Here is a 17,918-nt window from a genome sequence, read left to right on the forward strand (position 1 = left end):
TCCATATGGGTCGAAATACATGGAGGGAAAAATAGTAACAAAATTCTCATAGGGGTATGTTACAAACCCCTAAATATAACAGAAATCATGGAAAGTCTACTACTAAGGCAGATAGATGAGGCTGAAACCCATAATGAGGTCCTTGTTATGGAGAACTTTAACTACCCAGATATTAACTGGGAAACAGAGACCTGTGAAACCCATAAAGTCAACAGGTTTCTGCTAATAACCAGGAAAAATTATCTTTCACAATTGGTGCAGAATCCAACCAGAGGAGCAGCACTTTTAGACCTAATACTATCTAATAGACCGGACAGAATAACAAATCTGCAGGTCGTCGGGCATCTAGGAAATAGAGACCACAATATTGTACAGTTTCACTTGTCTTTCACTAGGGGGATTTGTCAGGGAGTCACAAAAACACTGAACTTTAGGAAGGCAACATTTGACCAGCTAAGGCTACGTTCACACTAGCGTTGTGCGCCGCTGCGTTGGCGACGCAACACACAACGCACGCAAAAATGCGGCAAAACGCACGCAAAAACGCTGCGTTTTGCGACGCATGCGTCGGATTTGCCGAAATTTGGACGCAAGAAAAATGCAACTTGTTGCGTTTTCTTGGTCCGATGCTAGCGGCAAAAAAGACACATGCGTCGCACAACGCAACAAAAAAAAACGCATGCGTCCCCCATGTTAAATATAGGGGCGCATGACGCATGCGTCGCCGCTGCGTCGCCAGACGCAAACACGACGCAAAACGGGAAACGCTAGTGTGAACGTAGCCTTAGAGATGCCCTTAATCTGGTTGACTGGGACAATGTCCTCAGAAATATGAAATAATAAATGGGAAATGTTTAAGAACATCCTAAATAGGCACTGTAAGCGGTTTATACCTTGTGGGAATAAAGGGACAAGAAATAGGAAAAACCCAATGTGGCTAAACAAAGAAGTAAGAGGGGCAATTAACAGTAGAAATAAAGCATTTAAGCTGCTAAAGCAGAATGGCACCGCTGAATCTCTAAAAAACTAAAGGGAGAAAAATACTTTATATAAAAAACTAATTAAAGCTGGCAAAAAGGAAACAGAGAAGCACATTGCTAATAGAGTAAACTAATCTCAACCTGTTCTTCAACTATATCAATAGTAAAAGAATCAAAAGTGAAAGTGTAGCACCTTTAAAAAATTGTGAGGAAAGAATGGCTGTAGATGACGAGGAAAAAGCTAATATTTTAAACACCTTCTTCTCCACGGTATTCACGGTGTAAAATAAAATGCTAGGTGAAATGCCGAGAGACAAAGGAAACCCTATATTAAGTTGTAACAAATGTAAGCGGAGGCACAGGTGGTGAAGTTCATATTTGTTTTTTATTGATATTTTTGTGGAACCTTGAGACCACAGTCCAGGGAGTTCCGAAGGGGGCGTAATTACATGTACATGAGCCCCAGGCACCTGTGGTAAGTCCCTCTCGAACAGGGTCGGTATGGAATGCCTTTGTGTTACGGGTGCTACCTCCAGTTAGACCCCGGACACGTGGCAGCTGTCCCAGCGGGACAGATGGACAAGCAGAGTTAACAGATGTCGTGGAGCTGACACAGTTGGTATTGACCTTGTCCAGAGGTACGGATGGCTGAATAGCAGGACGTAGCGGAACTGGCGTAGACAGAATGGTCATCATCCAGTAACCCCAAGTAACGGGTAGCTGATAGTCTGTGGAGACAAACAGAGTAAGCGGAGCACTGGCAGAACACTTCAAAAGCTAAGCACACACTAGCCGAAACCGGAAGCTAGCAACAGAGGATACGTGTTGCTTTGGCACCCTCCTTATGGCGGAGAGGCTAGAAATAGTAATTACTAACATGCCATTGGTCAGAAGTACTTTTTGAAAAATGTGCACTGTCTCTTTAAGAGACCGGGAGTGCGCGCGCACGTGGGCGTGACCTAAGCACTCTACCTGAGAACCTGCTGGCCGCGCACCAGGAAGCAGGGGGAAGAGAGGAAGCAGAGGCTGTAGCAGGATGGCACAGGGCCGGCACAGAGCGGGAGTCCCGACAGGGACCCCGCGAAGGTACAGGACCGGTACCGGGTGTAACATAAGCCAATATCACAAGAACAAAGCTTAGAGTGGGCACCGTCTACTATTCACGAAAGGGATCTCCTGATGCATACAGTAGTAGACTATAACCACAAAAAGAGAAAAGGGTATGCACATGCATACATGGTTGCCCAGTGTTGCTCCACACTTTTTGTGACGTCACATAGTGAGCGCTCCCGTCGGCCATTTTTTTATTTTTTATTTTTTTCTGTTTTGCTTCACTGTCTCCAGGGACGCCACCGGCCGGGGCGTTCCTGGTTTCCATGCCGACTCACCGCCTCCCTGTTTGGCTGCTGCCACCTGGCGCTGGCTTCCTCGCCCGGTACCTGTTCCTCAGGAGCAGCGTCTCATGTGCTGGACTCACATTCCAGGCGCTCAGATCCTTGGTACCTCTGGCGCTACGTCTATCATCAGACCTCGGTGAGTCAGACTCGTATTGGTTAGTGCCAACACCTCTGGTACCACGTTGTGCTCAGCATAGTATTTATCACAGTGCACTTATCCTTCAACTTTTTCCCATCACATGTAGCAGGGACTCAGCGGGGAGTTTATTAATAGGGGCAACTTTTGTATACTCCACCTATTGGTATATAGATTCCTCAGCACAGACATTTCCCTTTAGCGCGGTATCATCCTGTTTTACTAATATTGTTTACTTACATTGACAGCCCTGGCATCTGGCTGTTTTGATACCAGCAGCAAAGGGTATCTGTTGTGAATTCTGTTATCGAACTCCCTCCTGTGGTCATGAATGGTACTTCGGCGAGTTCTGTCCATGGACTCCCTCTGGTGGCTGTGAGTGGAGTTGCTGCTTCTGAGGTTCCTTCCACAGGTGACGTAGGTTATTCTTTGGCTGGCTGCTCTATTTAACTCCACTCAGATCGTTACTCCATGCCAGCTGTCAATGTTCTTGTACTGGTTCAGTTCGCTCTTGGATCTTTCTGGTGACCTGTCTACTCCAGCAGAAGCTAAGTCCCTGCTAGTTAATTATTTGTTCATTGTTTCCTTGTCCAGCTTGCTATCATGATTTTGCCTTGCTAGCTGGAAGCTCTGGGATGCAGAGTGGCACCTCCGCACCGTGAGTCGATGCGGAGGTCTTTTTGCACACTCTGCGTGGTCTTTTGTAGTTTTTTGTGCTGACCGCAAAGATACCTTTCCTATCCTCAGTCTGTTTAGTAAGTCTGGCCTCCCTTTGCTGAAACCTGTTTCATTTCTGTGTTTGTGACTTTCATCTTAACTCACAGTCAATATATGTGGGGGGCTGCCTTTTACTTTGGGGAATTTCTCTGAGGCAAGGTAGGCTTTATTTTCTTTCTCTAGGGCTAGTTAGCTCTTAGGCTGTGAAGCGGCGTCTAGGCAGAGTTAGGTACGCTCCACGGCTATTTCTAGTTGTGTGATAGGATTAGGGGTTGCGGTCAGCAGAGCTCCCACTTCCCAGAGCTTGTCCTGTGTGAGTTTAACCATCAGGTCATTCCGGGTGCTCCTAAGCACCAGGTCCATAACAGTACAGCTGGCCCAAAGTATTAATGCATCTCAATAGAGGGATAAGAGAAGTTCTGAGACCATTTTTTTTCTCTGCAGTGTGTTTTGTCTTTCTTTTCCCCTTAACCTCTGGGTGGTTCAGGACACAGGTGTAGATATGGACATTCAAGGTCTGTCCTCTTGTGTAGATCATCTCACTGCAAGGGTACAAAACATTCAAGATTTTGTGGTTCAGAATCCGATGTTAGAGCCTAGAATTCCAATTCCTGATTTGTTTTCTGGGGATAGATCTAAGCTCCTGAATTTCAAAAATAATTGTAAACTGTTTCTAGCTTTGAAACCCCGCTCCTCTGGTGACCCCATTCAACAAGTAAAAATTATTATTTCTTTGTTGTGTGGTGACCCTCAAGACTGGGCATTTTCCCTTGCGCCAGGAGATCCTGCATTGCGTGATGTAGATGCGTTTTTTCTGGCGCTTGGATTGCTTTATGATGAACCAAATTCAGTGGATCAGGCAGAGAAAATCTTGCTGGCTTTGTGTCAGGGTCAGGATGAAGCGGAGGTGTATTGTCAGAAGTTTAGATAGTGGTCTGTGCTTACTCAGTGGAATGAGTGTGCCCTGGCGGCAATTTTCAGAAAGGGTCTTTCTGAAGCCCTTAAGGATGTCATGGTGGGATTTCCCATGCCTGCTGGTCTGAATGAGTCTATGTCCTTGGCCATTCAGATCGATCGGCGCTTGCATGAGCGCAAAGCTGTGCACCATTTGGCGGTATTCTCTGAGCATAGGCCTGAGCCTATGCAATGTGATAGGACTTTGACCAGAGCTGAACGGCAAGAACACAGACGTCGGAATGGGCTGTGTTTTCACTGTGGTGATTCCACTCATGCTATCTCCGATTGTCCTAAGCGCACTAAGTGGTTCGCTAGGTCTGCCACCATTGGTACGATACAGTCTAAATTTCTTTTGTTTGTTACTCTGATTTGCTCTTTGTCGTCCTATTCTGTTATGGCATTTGTGGATTCAGGTGCTGCCCTGAATTTGATGGACTTGGAGTTTGCCAGGCGCTGTGGTTTTTTCTTGGAACACTTGCAGTATCCTATTCCATTGAGAGGAATTGATGCTACGCCTTTGGCCAAGAATAAGCCTCAGTACCGGACTCAATTGACCATGTGCATGGCTCCTGCACATCAGGAGGATATTCGCTTTTTGGTGTTACATAATCTGCATGATGTGGTCGTTTTGGGGTTGCCATGGCTACAGGTCCATAATCCAGTATTGGATTGGAAATCTGTTATGGCATTTGTGGATTCAGGTGCTGCCCTGAATTTGATGGACTTGGAGTATGCTAGGCGCTGTGGTTTTTTCTTGGAGCCCCTTCAGTATCCTATTCCATTGAGAGGAATTGATGCTACGCCTTTGGCCAAGAATAAACCTCAGTACTGGACCCAATTGACCATGTGCATGGCTCCTGCACATAAGGAGGATATCCGCTTTCTGGTGTTGCATAATCTGCATGATGTGGTTGTTTTGGGGTTGCCATGGCTACAGGTTCATAATCCAGTATTGGACTGGAAATCTATGTCTGTGTCCAGCTGGGGTTGCCAGGTGATGCCATGGGTTGCCATGGTGATGTTCCATTTTTGTCTATTTCGTCTTCCACTCCTTCTGAAGTTCCAGAGTTTTTGTCGGATTATCGGGATGTATTTGATGAGCTCAAAGCCAGTGCCCTACCTCCTCATAGGGATTGCGATTGTGCAATTAATTTGATTCCTGGTAGTAAGTTTCTTAAGGGCCGATTGTTCAATTTATCTGTGCCAGAACACGCCGCTATGCGGAGTTATATAAAGGAATCCTTGGAGAAGGGTCATATTCACCCGTCGTCGTCACCATTGGGAGCAGGGTTCTTTTTTGTGGCCAAGAAGGATGGTTCTTTGAGACCTTGTATTGATTACCGCCTTCTCAATAAAATTACAGTCAAATTTCAGTATCCTTTGCCGTTGCTGTCTGATTTGTTTGCTCGTATTAAAGGGGCTAGTTGGTTCACCAAGATAGATCTTCGAGGGGCGTAAAATCTTTTGCGTATTAAACAAGGCGATGAATGGAAAACAGCATTTAATACTCCCAAGGGCCATTTTGAGTACCTGGTTATGCCATTCGGGCTTTCCAATGCTCCATCAGTATTTCAGTCCTTTATGCATGACATCTTCCGAGAGTACCTGGATAAATTCCTGATTGTATATTTGGATGACATTTTGGTCTTTTCGGATGATTGGGAGTCTCATGTGAAGCAGGTCAGAATGGTGTTCCAGGTCCTTCGTGCAAATTCCTTGTTTGTGAAGGGGTCAAAGTGTCTCTTTGGAGTTCAGAAGGTTTCATTTTTGGGGTTCATTTTTTCCCCTTCTACTATCGAGATGGACCCTGTTAAAGTCCAAGCCATTTACGATTGGACTCAGCCGACATCTGTGAAGAGCCTGCAAAAGTTCCTGGGCTTTGCTAATTTTTATCGGCGCTTCATTGCTAATTTTCCTAGTGTTGCTAAACCGTTGACTGATTTGACCAAGAAGGGTGCTGATGTGGTCAATTGGTCTTCTGCAGCTGTAGAGGCTTTTCAGGAGTTGAAGCGTCGTTTTTCTTCTGCCCCTGTGCTGTGCTAGCCAGATGTTTCGCTCCCGTTTCAGGTTGAGGTTGATGCTTCTGAGACTGGAGCTGGGGCTGTTTTGTCGCAAAGAAGTTCTGATGGCTCGGTGATGAAGCCATGTGCTTTCTTTTCTAGAAAGTTTTCGCCTGCTGAGCGCAATTATGATGTTGGTAATCGAGAGTTGTTGGCCATGAAGTGGGCATTTGAGGAGTGGCGTCATTGGCTTGAAGGAGCAAAGCATCGCGTGGTGGTCTTGACAGATCACAAGAATTTGACTTATCTTGAGTCTGCCAAATGGTTGAATCCGAGACAGGCTCGATGGTCGTTATTTTTCTCCCGTTTTGATTTTGTGGTTTCGTACCTTCCGGTCTCTAAGAATGTGAAGGCTGATGCCCTGTCAAGGAGTTTTGTGCCTGACTCTCCGGGTGTTCCTGAGCTGGCGGGTATTCTCAAAGAGGGGGTAATTTTGTCTGCCATCTCCCCTGATTTGCGGCGGGTGCTGCAAAAATTTCAGGCTGATAGACCTGACCGTTGCCCAGCAGAGAAACGGTTTGTCCCTGATAAATGGACTAGTAGAGTTATCTCTGAGATTCATTGTTCAGTGTTGGCTGGGCGTCCTGGAATCTTTGGTACCAGTGATTTGGTGGCTAGATCCTTTTGGTGGCCGTCTTTGTCACGGGATGTGCGTTCTTTTGTGCAGTCCTGTGCGACTTGTGCTCGGGCTAAGCCCTGCTGTTCTCGTGCCAGTGGGTTGCTTTTGCCCTTGCCGGTCCCGAAGAGGCCCTGGACGCATATTTCTATGGATTTTATTTCGGATCTCCCCGTCTCTCAAAAGATGTCGGTCATTTGGGTGGTTTGTGATCGCTTTTCTAAGATGGTCCATTTGGTACCCTTGTCTAAATTGCCTTCCTCCTCTGATTTGGTGCCACTATTTTTCCAGCATGTGGTTCGTTTACATGGTATCCCGGAGAACATCGTTTCTGACAGAGGTTCCCAGTTTGTTTCGAGGTTTTGGCGATCTTTTTGTGCTAGGATGGGCATTGATTTGTCTTTTTCCTCGGCTTTCCATCCTCAGACAAATGGCCAAACCGAACGAACTAATCAGACTTTGGAAACATATCTGAGATGCTTTGTTTCTGCTGATCAGGATGATTGGGTGTCCTTTTTGCCATTGGCTGAGTTTGCCCTTAATAATCGGGCCAGCTCGGCTACTTTGGTTTCACCGTTTTTCTGCAATTCTGGTTTCCATCCTCGTTTCTCTTCAGGGCAGGTTGAGTCTTCGGACTGTCCTGGTGTAGATACTGTGGTGGATAGGTTGCAGCAGATTTGGACTCACGTGGTGGACAATTTGACATTGTCCCAGGAGAAGGCTCAACGTTTCGCTAACCGCTGGCGCTGTGTGGGTCCCCGTCTTCGTGTTGGGGATTTGGTTTGGTTGTCGTCTCGTTATGTTCCTATGAAGGTTTCCTCTCCTAAGTTTAAGCCTCGTTTCATTGGTCCGTATAAGATTTCTGAGGTTCTCAATCCTGTGTCGTTTCGTTTGACCCTTCCAGCTTCTTTTGCCATCCATAATGTATTCCATAGGTCATTGTTGCGGAGATACGTGGCGCCTGTGGTTCCATCCGTTGATCCTCCTGCCCCGGTGTTGGTTGAGGGGGAGTTGGAGTATGTGGTGGAGAAGATTTTGGATTCTCGTATTTCGAGACGGAAACTCCAGTACCTGGTCAAGTGGAAGGGTTATGGTCAGGAAGATAATTCCTGGGTCTTTGCCTCCGATGTTCATGCTGCCAATCTGGTTCGTGCCTTTCATTTGGCTCGTCCTGGTCGGCCTGGGGGCTCTGGTGAGGGTTCGGTGACCCCTCCTCAAGGGGGAGGTACTGTTGTGAATTCTGTTGTCAAGCTCCCTCCTGTGGTCATGAATGGTACTTCGGCTGGTTCTGTCCATGGGCTTCATCATGTGGTTGTGAGTGGAGCTGCGGCTTTGAATTTCCTTCCACAGGTGACGAGGTTAATTCGTTAGCTGGCTGCTCTATTTAACTCCACTTAGATCATTGCTCCATGCCACCTGTCAATGTTCCAGTATTGGTCTAGTTCTCTCCTGGATCGTTCTTGTGACCTGTCTTCCCAGCAGAAGCTAAGTTCCTGCTTGTTTTTCTCTGGTTTGCTATTTTTCTGTCCAGCTTGCTATTTTGATTTTTGTCTTGCTTGCTGGAAGCTCTGGGACGCAGAGGGAGCGCCTCCGCACCGTGAGTCGGTGCGGAGGGTCTTTTTGCGCCCTCTGCGTGGTCTTTTTGTAGTTTTTTGTGCTGATAGCAAAGTTACCTTTCCTATCCTCTGTCTGTTCAGTAAGTCGGGCCTCACTTTGCTAAATCTATTTCATCTCTGTGTTTGTAATTTTCATCTTTACTCACAGTCATTATATGTGGGGGGCTGCCTTTTCCTTTGGGGAATTTCTCTGAGGCAAGGTAGGCTTTATTTTTCTATCTCTAGGGCTAGCTAGTTTCTTAGGCTGTGTCGAGTTGCATAGGGAGCGTTAGGAGCAATCCACGGCTATTTCTAGTGTGTGTGATAGGATTAGGGATTGCGGTCAGCAGAGTTCCCACGTCTCAGAGCTCATCCTATATTATTAGGAACTATCAGGTCATTCCGTGTGCTCTTAACCACCAGGTCCATTATTGTCCTTACCACCAGGTCATAACACCTATCCTGTCCTATCTAGCTAGAGTGGCCTCCTGTTCTAAATCCTGTTTTTCTGCCTGTGTATGTTTTTTCCTCTCCGACTCACCGCCAATATTCGTGGGGGGCTGTCTATCCTTTGGGGATTTTCTCTGAGGCAAGATAGGAATACTATTTCCATCTTTAGGGGTATTTAGTCCTCCAGCTGTGACCAGGTGTCTAGGTGTGTTAGGTACACTCCACGGCTACTTCTAGTTGCGGTTTTAAGTTCAGGATTGCGGTCAGTATAGTGGCCACCTTCTCCAGTGAAAGTTCTCATGCAGCTCCAAGGTCACCGGATCATAACAGTACAACTGGCCAACAATGAGTTAAATGCATCTCAGAAGAAGGGAAGGAAGCTCTTGAGCCATTTTTTTTCTCCACTCTGTTTTGTGTTCTATTCCCTCTTAATATCTGGGTGGCTGAGGAGCCTGGTGCAAGCATGAATGTTCAGGAATTAGCTTCTCGTGTAGACCAGCTTGCTGCTAGCGTGCAAGGTATTTCTGATTATATTGTTCAGACTCCTGCTTTAGAACCGAAGATTTCTACTCCTGATTTGTTTTCTGGTGACAGATCTAAATTTTTGAGTTTCAAAAACAACTGTAAACTGTTTTTTGCCCTGAGACCTCGATACTCTGGTGATTCCATTCAGCAGGTAAAAATCGTAATCTCCCTGCTGCGTGGCGACCCGCAGGATTGGGTGAGTCATTGGACGTGGTATATCTCGATTTTTCCAAAGCGTTTGATACCGTGCCGCACAAGAGGTTTGTACACAAAATGAGAATGCTTGGTCTGGGGGAAAATGTGTGTAAATGGGTTAGTAACTGGCTTAGTGATAGAAAGCAGAGGGTGGTTATAAATGGTATAGTCTCTAACTGGGTCGCTGTGACCAGTGGGGTGCCACAGGGGTCGGTATTGGGACCTGTTCTCTTCAACATATTCATTAATGATCTGGTAGAAGGTTTACACAGTAAAATATCGATATTTGCAGATGATACAAAACTATGTAAAGCAGTTAATACAAGAGAAGATAGTATTCTGCTACAGATGGATCTGGATAAGCTGGAAACTTGGGCTGAAAGGTGGCAGATGAGGTTTAACAATGATAAATGTAAGGTTATACACATGGGAAGAAGGAATCAATATCACCATTACACACTGAATGGAGAAGGACTTGGGGATCCTAGTTAATGATAAATTTACCTGGAGCAGCCAGTGCCAGGCAGCAGCTGCCAAGGCAAACAGGATCATGGGGTGCATTAAAAGAGGTCTGGATACACATGATGAGAGCATTATACTGCCTCTGTACAAATCCCTAGTTAGACCGCACATGGAGTACTGTGTCCAGTTTTGGGCACCGGTGCTCAGGAAGGATATAATGGAACTAGAGAGAGTACAAAGGAGGGCAACAAAATTAATAAAGGGGATGGGAGAACTACAATACCCAGATAGATTAGCGAAATTAGGATTATTTAGTCTAGAAAAAAGACGACTGAGGGGCGATCTAATAACCATGTATAAGTATATAAGGGGACAATACAAATATCTCGCTGAGGATCTGTTTATACCAAGGAAGGTGACGGGCACAAGGGGGCATTCTTTGCGTCTGGAGGAGAGAAGGTTTTTCCACCAACATAGAAGAGGATTCTTTACTGTTAGGGCAGTGAGAATCTGGAATTGCTTGCCTGAGGAGGTGGTGATGGCGAACTCAGTCGAGGGGTTCAAGAGAGGCCTGGATGTCTTCTTGGAGCAGAACAATATTGTATCATACAATTAGGTTCTGTAGAAGGACCTAGATCTGGGGATTTATTATGATGGAATATAGGCTGAACTGGATGGACAAATGTCTTTTTTCGGCCTTACTAACTATGTTACTATATGTTACTATGTTTTCCCTGGAATCTGGGAATCCGGCTTTGCTTAATATTGACTCCTTTTTTCAGGCTTTAGGATTATTATATGATGAACCTAATTCTGTGGATCAAGCTGAGAAGACCTTGTTGGCCCTGTCTCAGGGTCAAGAGGCGGCAGAATTGTATTGTCAGAAATTCAGAAAATGGTCTGTGTTGACTAAATGGAATAATGAGGCTTTGGCGGCAATTTTCAGAAGGGGGCTTTCTGAATCCGTTAAAGATGTTATGGTGGGGTTTCCCACGCCTTCCGGTCTGAGTGATTCTATGTCTCTGGCCATTCAGATTGACCGACGCCTGCGGGAGCGCAGAACTGTGCGCGCTGTGGCGTTATCCTCAGAGCAAATTCCTGAGCCTATGCAATGTGATAGAATTCTGTCTAGAACGGAACGACAAGGTTTCAGACATCAAAATAGGTTGTGTTATTATTGTGGCGACGCTTCTCATGTCATTTCTGTCTGCCTTAAGCGGAAAAAGAGGATCGCCAGTTCAATTACCATCAGTACTGTATGTTCCTTTGATGTCAATCTCCTCTTCTTCACCTTCTGAAATTCCAGAGTTTTTGTCTGATTTTCAGGATGTATTCGATGAGCCCAAGTCCAGTTTCCTTCCACCGCACAGGGACTGCGATTGGGCTATTGACTTGATTCCAGGCTGTAAGTTTCCTAAGGGTCGACTTTTCAACCTATCTTTGCCTGAGCATACCGCCATGCGGAGCTATATTTAGGAGTCTTTGGAGAAAGGGCATATTCGACCATCTTCTTCACCGTTGGGAGCGGGGTTCTTTTTTGTTGCTAAAAAAGATGGTTCCTTGAGACCCTGTATTGATTATCGCCTCTTGAATAAAATCACGGTCAAGTTTCAATACCCTTTACCTTTGCTTTCCGATTGGTTTGCTAGGATTAAGGGAGCTAGTTGGTTTACGAAGATTGACCTTCGAGGGGCATATAATCTTGTTCGTATTAAGCAGGGTGATGAATGGAAAACTGCGTTTAACACGCCTGAAGGCCATTTTGAATACCTTGTGATGCCATTCGGACTCTCTAATGCTCCATCTGTTTTTCAGTCCTTCATGCATGATATCTTCCGGACTTATCTTGATAAATTCTTGATTGTATATTTGGACGATATTTTGATTTTTTCCGATGATTGGGAGTCTCATGTGCAACAGGTCAGGACGGTATTTCAGATCCTTCGTGACAATGCCCTGTTTGTGAAAGGGTCTAAGTGTCTCTTTGGGGTGCAGAAAGTCTCATTTTTGGGCTTCATTTTTTCTCCCTCGTCTATAGAGATGGATCCCGTTAAGGTTCAGGCCATTCATGATTGGATTCAGCCCACATCCGTGAAGAGTCTTCAGAAATTTTTGGGTTTTGCAAATTTTTATCGCCGTTTCATTGCTAATTTTTCCAGCGTGGTTAAACCCTTGACCGATTTAACGAAGAAAGGCACTGATGTGGCGAATTCGTCCTCTGCGGCTGTCTCTGCCTTTCAGGAGCTTAAACGTCGATTTACTTCTGCTCCAGTGTTGCGCCAACCGGATGTTTCTCTTCCGTTTCAGGTTGAGGTTGACGCTTCTGAGATTTGGGCAGGGGCCGTTTTGTCTCAGAGGGATCCTGTTGGTTCCTTGATGAAACCGTGTGCTTTCTTTTCCCGTAAGTTTTCGCCTGCTGAACGCAATTATGATGTCGGCAATCGGGAGTTGTTGGCTATGAAGTGGGCATTTGAGGAGTGGCGACATTGGCTTGAGGGAGCAAAGCACCGTATTGTGGTCTTGACCGATCATAAGAATTTGATTTACCTCGAGTCTGCTAGACGGCTGAATCCTAGACAGGCTCGTTGGTCCTTGTTTTTTTCCCGTTTTGATTTTGTGGTCTCGTACCTTCCGGGTTCTAAGAATATTAAGGCTGATGCCCTCTCTAGGAGTTTTTTGCCTGATTCTCCTGAGGTCTTAGAGCCGGTCGGTATTCTGAAAGAGGGGGTGGTCCTTTCTGCCATTTCCCCTGATTTACGACGGGTTCTTCAGGAATTTCAGGCTGACAAACCTGACCGCTGTCCTGTGGGGAAATTGTTTGTTGCTGACAGATGGACTAGTAGAGTGATTTCTGAGGTTCACTGTTCCGTGTTGGCTGGTCATCCTGGCATTTTTGGTACCAGAGATTTGGTTGGTAGGTCCTTTTGGTGGCCTTCATTGTCACGCGATGTGCGTTCTTTTGTGCAGTCCTGTGGGACTTGTGCACGGGCCAAGCCTTGTTGTTCTCGTGCTATTGGGTTGCTTTTGCCATTGCCAGTCCCTGAGAGACCCTGGACGCATATTTCGATGGATTTTATTTCTGATCTTCCGGTCTCCCAGAAGATGTCCGTTATCTGGGTTGTTTGTGACCGGTTCTCTAAGATGGTTGATTTGGTGCCCTTGCCTAAATTGCCTTCCTCTTCTGATTTGGTTCCATGGTTTTTTCAGCATGTAGTTCGTTTGCATGGAATTCCGGAGAATATTGTGTCCGACAGAGGTTCCCAGTTTGTTTCTAGGTTTTGGCGGGCCTTTTGTGCTAGGCTGGGCATTGATTTGTCTTTTTCTTCTGCATTTCATCCTCAGACAAATGGCCAGACCGAGCGAACTAATCAGACCTTGGATACTTATTTGAGATGCTTTGTGTCTGCTGATCAGGATGATTGGGTGGCCTTCTTGCCATTGGCCGAGTTTGCCCTTAATAATCGGGCTAGTTCTGCTACCTTGGTTTCACCTTTCACCTTTGTAATTTTGGTTTTCATCCTCGTTTTTCTTCTGGGCAGGTTGAGCCTTCTGACTGTCCTGGTGTGGATTCTGTGGTGGACAGGTTGCAGCAGATTTGGGTTCATGTGGTGGACAAGTTGGTGTTATCTCAAGAGGAGGCTCAACGTTTTGCTAATCGTCGTCGGTGTGTTGGTTCCCGGCTTCGGGTTGGGGATCTGGTCTGGTTGTCTTCCCGCCATGTTCCTATGAAGGTTTCTTCTCCTAAGTTTAAGCCTCGGTTTATTGGTCCTTATAGGATTTCTGAGATTATTAATCCGGTGTCTTTTCGACTGGCGCTTCCGGCCTCTTTTGCTATCCATAATGTCTTCCATAGATCTTTGCTGCGGAAATATGTGGAGCCCGTTGTTCCCTCTGTTGATCCTCCGGCCCCTGTGTTGGTTGATGGGGAGTTGGAATATGTTGTTGAGAAGATTTTTGATTCCCGTTTTTCGAGGCGGAAGCTTCAGTACCTGGTCAAATGGAAGGGTTATGGCCAGGAGGATAATTCTTGGGTTTTTGCCTCTGATGTCCATGCTGCTGATTTGCTCCGTGCCTTTCATCTGGCTCGTCCTGATCGTCCTGGGGGCCCTGGTGAGGGTTCGGTGACCCCTCCTCAAGGGGGGGGGGGTACTGTTGTGAATTCTGCTCTTGGGTTCCCTCCAGTGGTTGGGAATGCAGTTGTCTCTGAGTCGCAGTCCTGGCCAGGTGTATCTTATGATTACAATTCTGACTGGGATATTTAGGTGTGCAGGATCCTTTAGCCCTTGCCAGTTGTCAATGTTCCTTGTTAAGTGTTGGATCACTTTCTGGCTTCTCCTGCTTGCTGACAAATTCAGCAAAGATAAGTGTTTTTTTTTTTTTTGTATCTGTGGCACACTGCTGTGTGCTTGTTTCAGTTTTATTCCTGCTCTGATTGTAGGATTCACTGGAGTGGCAGATTTACGCTCCTACATCTTTAGTTAGATGTAGGAAGTTTTTGTATATTCTGCTGTGGATGTTTTTGAAGGGTTTTTATACTGACCGCACAGAACTCTGTCCCATCCTGTCCTATCTAGGTAGAGTGGCCTCCTGTGCTAAATCCTGTTTTTCTGCCTGTGTATGTTTTTTCCTCTCCGACTCACCGCCAATATTTGTGGGGGGCTGTCTATCCTTTGGGAATTTTCTCTGAGGCAAGATAGTATTCCTCTTTCCATTTTTAGGGGTATTTAGTCCTCCGGCTGTGACGAGGTGTCTAGGTGTGTTAGTTACACTCCACGGCTACTTCTAGTTGCGGTTTTAAATTCAGGACTGTGGTCAGTATAGTGGCCACCTTCTCCAGTGAAAGTTCTCATGCAGCTCCAAGGTCACCGGATCATAAGAGGGGACTTGCAATAAGCTTCAAGCGGCAGGGACCTAATCAACTAAATAGCGCAAGTAGGAAAGACTTACGGACCTCACCTGGAAGAGGGATCTCCTATTGCCTTCAAGCCGGCCAGACCACAGCTACCCTGCACTTGGTACCCTGGACTGAGGACTACTACTACCTTCAGTAAACCAGGTAAAGACTGCACACCTGTGTCCTCGATCTTTGCTATACCATCCACCACGCCATTGGTGCCCTACACTTGGGAAGCCCTGGGGACCTCGCTTCACCTGTGGGAAGCATCACCATCTTGCTGCATACCATCACCCCAAAGGACCCCTTTAAGCAGCGTTGGTCCCCACTGACTGAACACCACAGGTGTCTCCGCGGTGTTGGATGTTGGGTGTTGGATGTTTTGGTCTCCCCGAGGCCAATCATCTGTGCCTTTATAGTCTTTTTACTAGGCACTGCTCCTAATAGCCAGATTCCTACTCCACACTGATGAGGGGCAAAAACCCCGAAACAGCTGTCTGTGGATGGATACCATGCTTGGCATAGGTGGCTTTCCTTCATAGGATGCTGCCCTTCCCGTGGTTGTTCCTTCCCGGGGAAAGGCCTGGCTATTCACTGCTTGCGTTGAGAAACACGTGATGGTGTCTCCGCAGCTTCTTTACATGCATTTGCATATTTCCCATAAGGGATGGGGGCAGTGTTCTGGAATCACTGCGTTGAGAAACACGTGATGGTGTCTCCGCGGTGTTGGATGTTTTGGTCTCCCCGAGGCCAATCATCTGTGCCTTTATAGTCTTTTTACTAGGCACTGCTCCTAATAGCCAGATTCCTACTCCACACTGATGAGGGGCAAAAACCCCGAAACAGCTGTCTGTGGATGGATACCATGCTTGGCATAGGTGGCTTTCCTTCATAGGATGCTGCCCTTCCCGTGGTTGTTCCTTCCCGGGGAAAGGCCTGGCTATTCACTGCTTGCGTCGAGAAACACGTGATGGTGTCTCCGCAGCTTCTTTACATGCATCTGCATATTTCCCATAAGGGATGGGGGCAGTGTTCTGGAATCACTGCGTTGAGAAACACGTGATGGTGTCTCCGCGGTGTTGGATGTTTTGGTCTCCCCGAGGCCAATCATCTGTGCCTTTATAGTCTTTTTACTAGGCACTGCTCCCAATAGCCAGATTCCTACTCCACACTGATGAGGGGCAAAAACCCCGAAACAGCTGTCTGTGGATGGATACCATGCTTGGCATAGGTGGCTTTCCTTCATAGGATGCTGCCCTTCCCGGGTTGTTCCTTCCCGGGGAAAGGCCTGGCTATTCACTGCTTGCGTCGAGAAACACGTGATGGTGTTTCCGCAGCTTCTTTACATGCATCTGCATATTTCCCATAAGGGATGGGGGCAGTGTTCTGGAATCACTGCGTTGAGAAACACGTGATGGTGTCTCCGCGGTGTTGGATGTTTTGATCTCCCCGAGGCCAATCATCTGTGCCTTTATAGTCTTTTTACTAGGCACTGCTCCTAATAGCCAGATTCCTACTCCACACTGATGAGGGGCAAAAACCCCGAAACAGCTGTCTGTGGATGGATACAATGCTTGGCATAGGTGGCTTTCCTTCATAGGATGCTGCCCTTCCCGTGGTTGTTCCTTCCCGGGGAAAGGCCTGGCTATTCACTGCTTGCGTCGAGAAACACGTGATGGTGTCTCCGCAGCTTCTTTACATGCATCTGCATATTTCCCATAAGGGATGGGGGCAGTGTTCTGGAATCACTGCGTTGAGAAACACGTGATGGTGTCTCCGCGGTGTTGGATGTTTTGGTCTCCCCGAGGCCAATCATCTGTGCCTTTATAGTCTTTTTACTAGGCACCGCTCCTAATAGCCAGATTCCTACTCCACACTGATGAGGGGCAAAAACACCGAAACAGCTGTCTGTGGATGGATACCATGCTTGGCATAGGTGGCTTTCCTTCATAGGATGCTGCCCTTCCCGTGGTTGTTCCTTCCCGGGGAAAGGCCTGGCTATTCACTGCTTGCATCGAGAAACACGTGATGGTGTCTCCGCAGCTTCTTTACATGCATCTGCATATTTCCCATAAGGGATGGGGGCAGTGTTCTGGAATCACTGCGTTGAGAAACACGTGATGGTGTCTCCGCGGTGTTGGATGTTTTGGTCTCCCCGAGGCCAATCATCTGTGCCTTTATAGTCTTTTTACTAGGCACTGCTCCTAATAGCCAGATTCCTACTCCACACTGATGAGGGGCAAAAACCCCGAAACAGCTGTCTGTGGATGGATACCATGCTTGGCATAGGTGGCTTTCCTTCATAGGATGCTGCCCTTCCCGTGGTTGTTCCTTCCCGGGGAAAGGCCTGGCTATTCACTGCTTGCGTCGAGAAACACGTGATGGTGTCTCCGCAGCTTCTTTACATGCATCTGCATATTTCCCATAAGGGATGGGGGCAGTGTTCTGGAATCACTGCGTTGAGAAACACGTGATGGTGTCTCCGCGGTGTTGGATGTTTTGATCTCCCCGAGGCCAATCATCTGTGCCTTTATAGTCTTTTTACTAGGCACTGCTCCTAATAGCCAGATTCCTACTCCACACTGATGAGGGACAAAAACCCCGAAACAGCTGTCTGTGGATGGATACCATGCTTGGCATAGGTGGCTTTCCTTCATAGGATGCTGCCCTTCCCGTGGTTGTTCCTTCCCGGGGAAAGGCCTGGCTATTCACTGCTTGCGTCGAGAAACACGTGATGGTGTCTCCACAGCTTCTTTACATGAACACCACAGGTGGCGTCACGAACAATAGACTTTATTCACAAATCCCCTTAAATACCTTTCCCTTTAATTGGGCGCCCAGGGCCAAGGACTGGGTCGCAGCCACTGTGACATCCCCTTTAAGACTGGACCCGGTACCGAGTACCCCGCTGCCCTGGCGGGCATTCCACAAACT

At 46.9% G+C, this 17,918-nt stretch overlaps 1 long non-coding RNA gene across 1 annotated transcript in view; it reads right to left on the reverse strand.

Annotated features, from left to right (window-relative positions):
* Nucleotides 1-1,220: 1,220 nt before the first annotated feature.
* LOC138649136 (uncharacterized) overlaps nucleotides 1,221-17,918 on the reverse strand; it is a 263,601-nt gene continuing 246,903 nt past the window's right edge. The window contains exon 3 of the long non-coding RNA XR_011315245.1: nucleotides 1,221-1,708. This is a non-coding gene — a long non-coding RNA (uncharacterized lncRNA). The remainder of the gene's footprint in view (nucleotides 1,709-17,918) is intronic.

The sequence above is a fragment of the Ranitomeya imitator genome, chromosome 1, assembly GCF_032444005.1.
Source record: "Ranitomeya imitator isolate aRanImi1 chromosome 1, aRanImi1.pri, whole genome shotgun sequence".
Taxonomy (NCBI): Eukaryota; Metazoa; Chordata; class Amphibia; order Anura; family Dendrobatidae; genus Ranitomeya; species Ranitomeya imitator.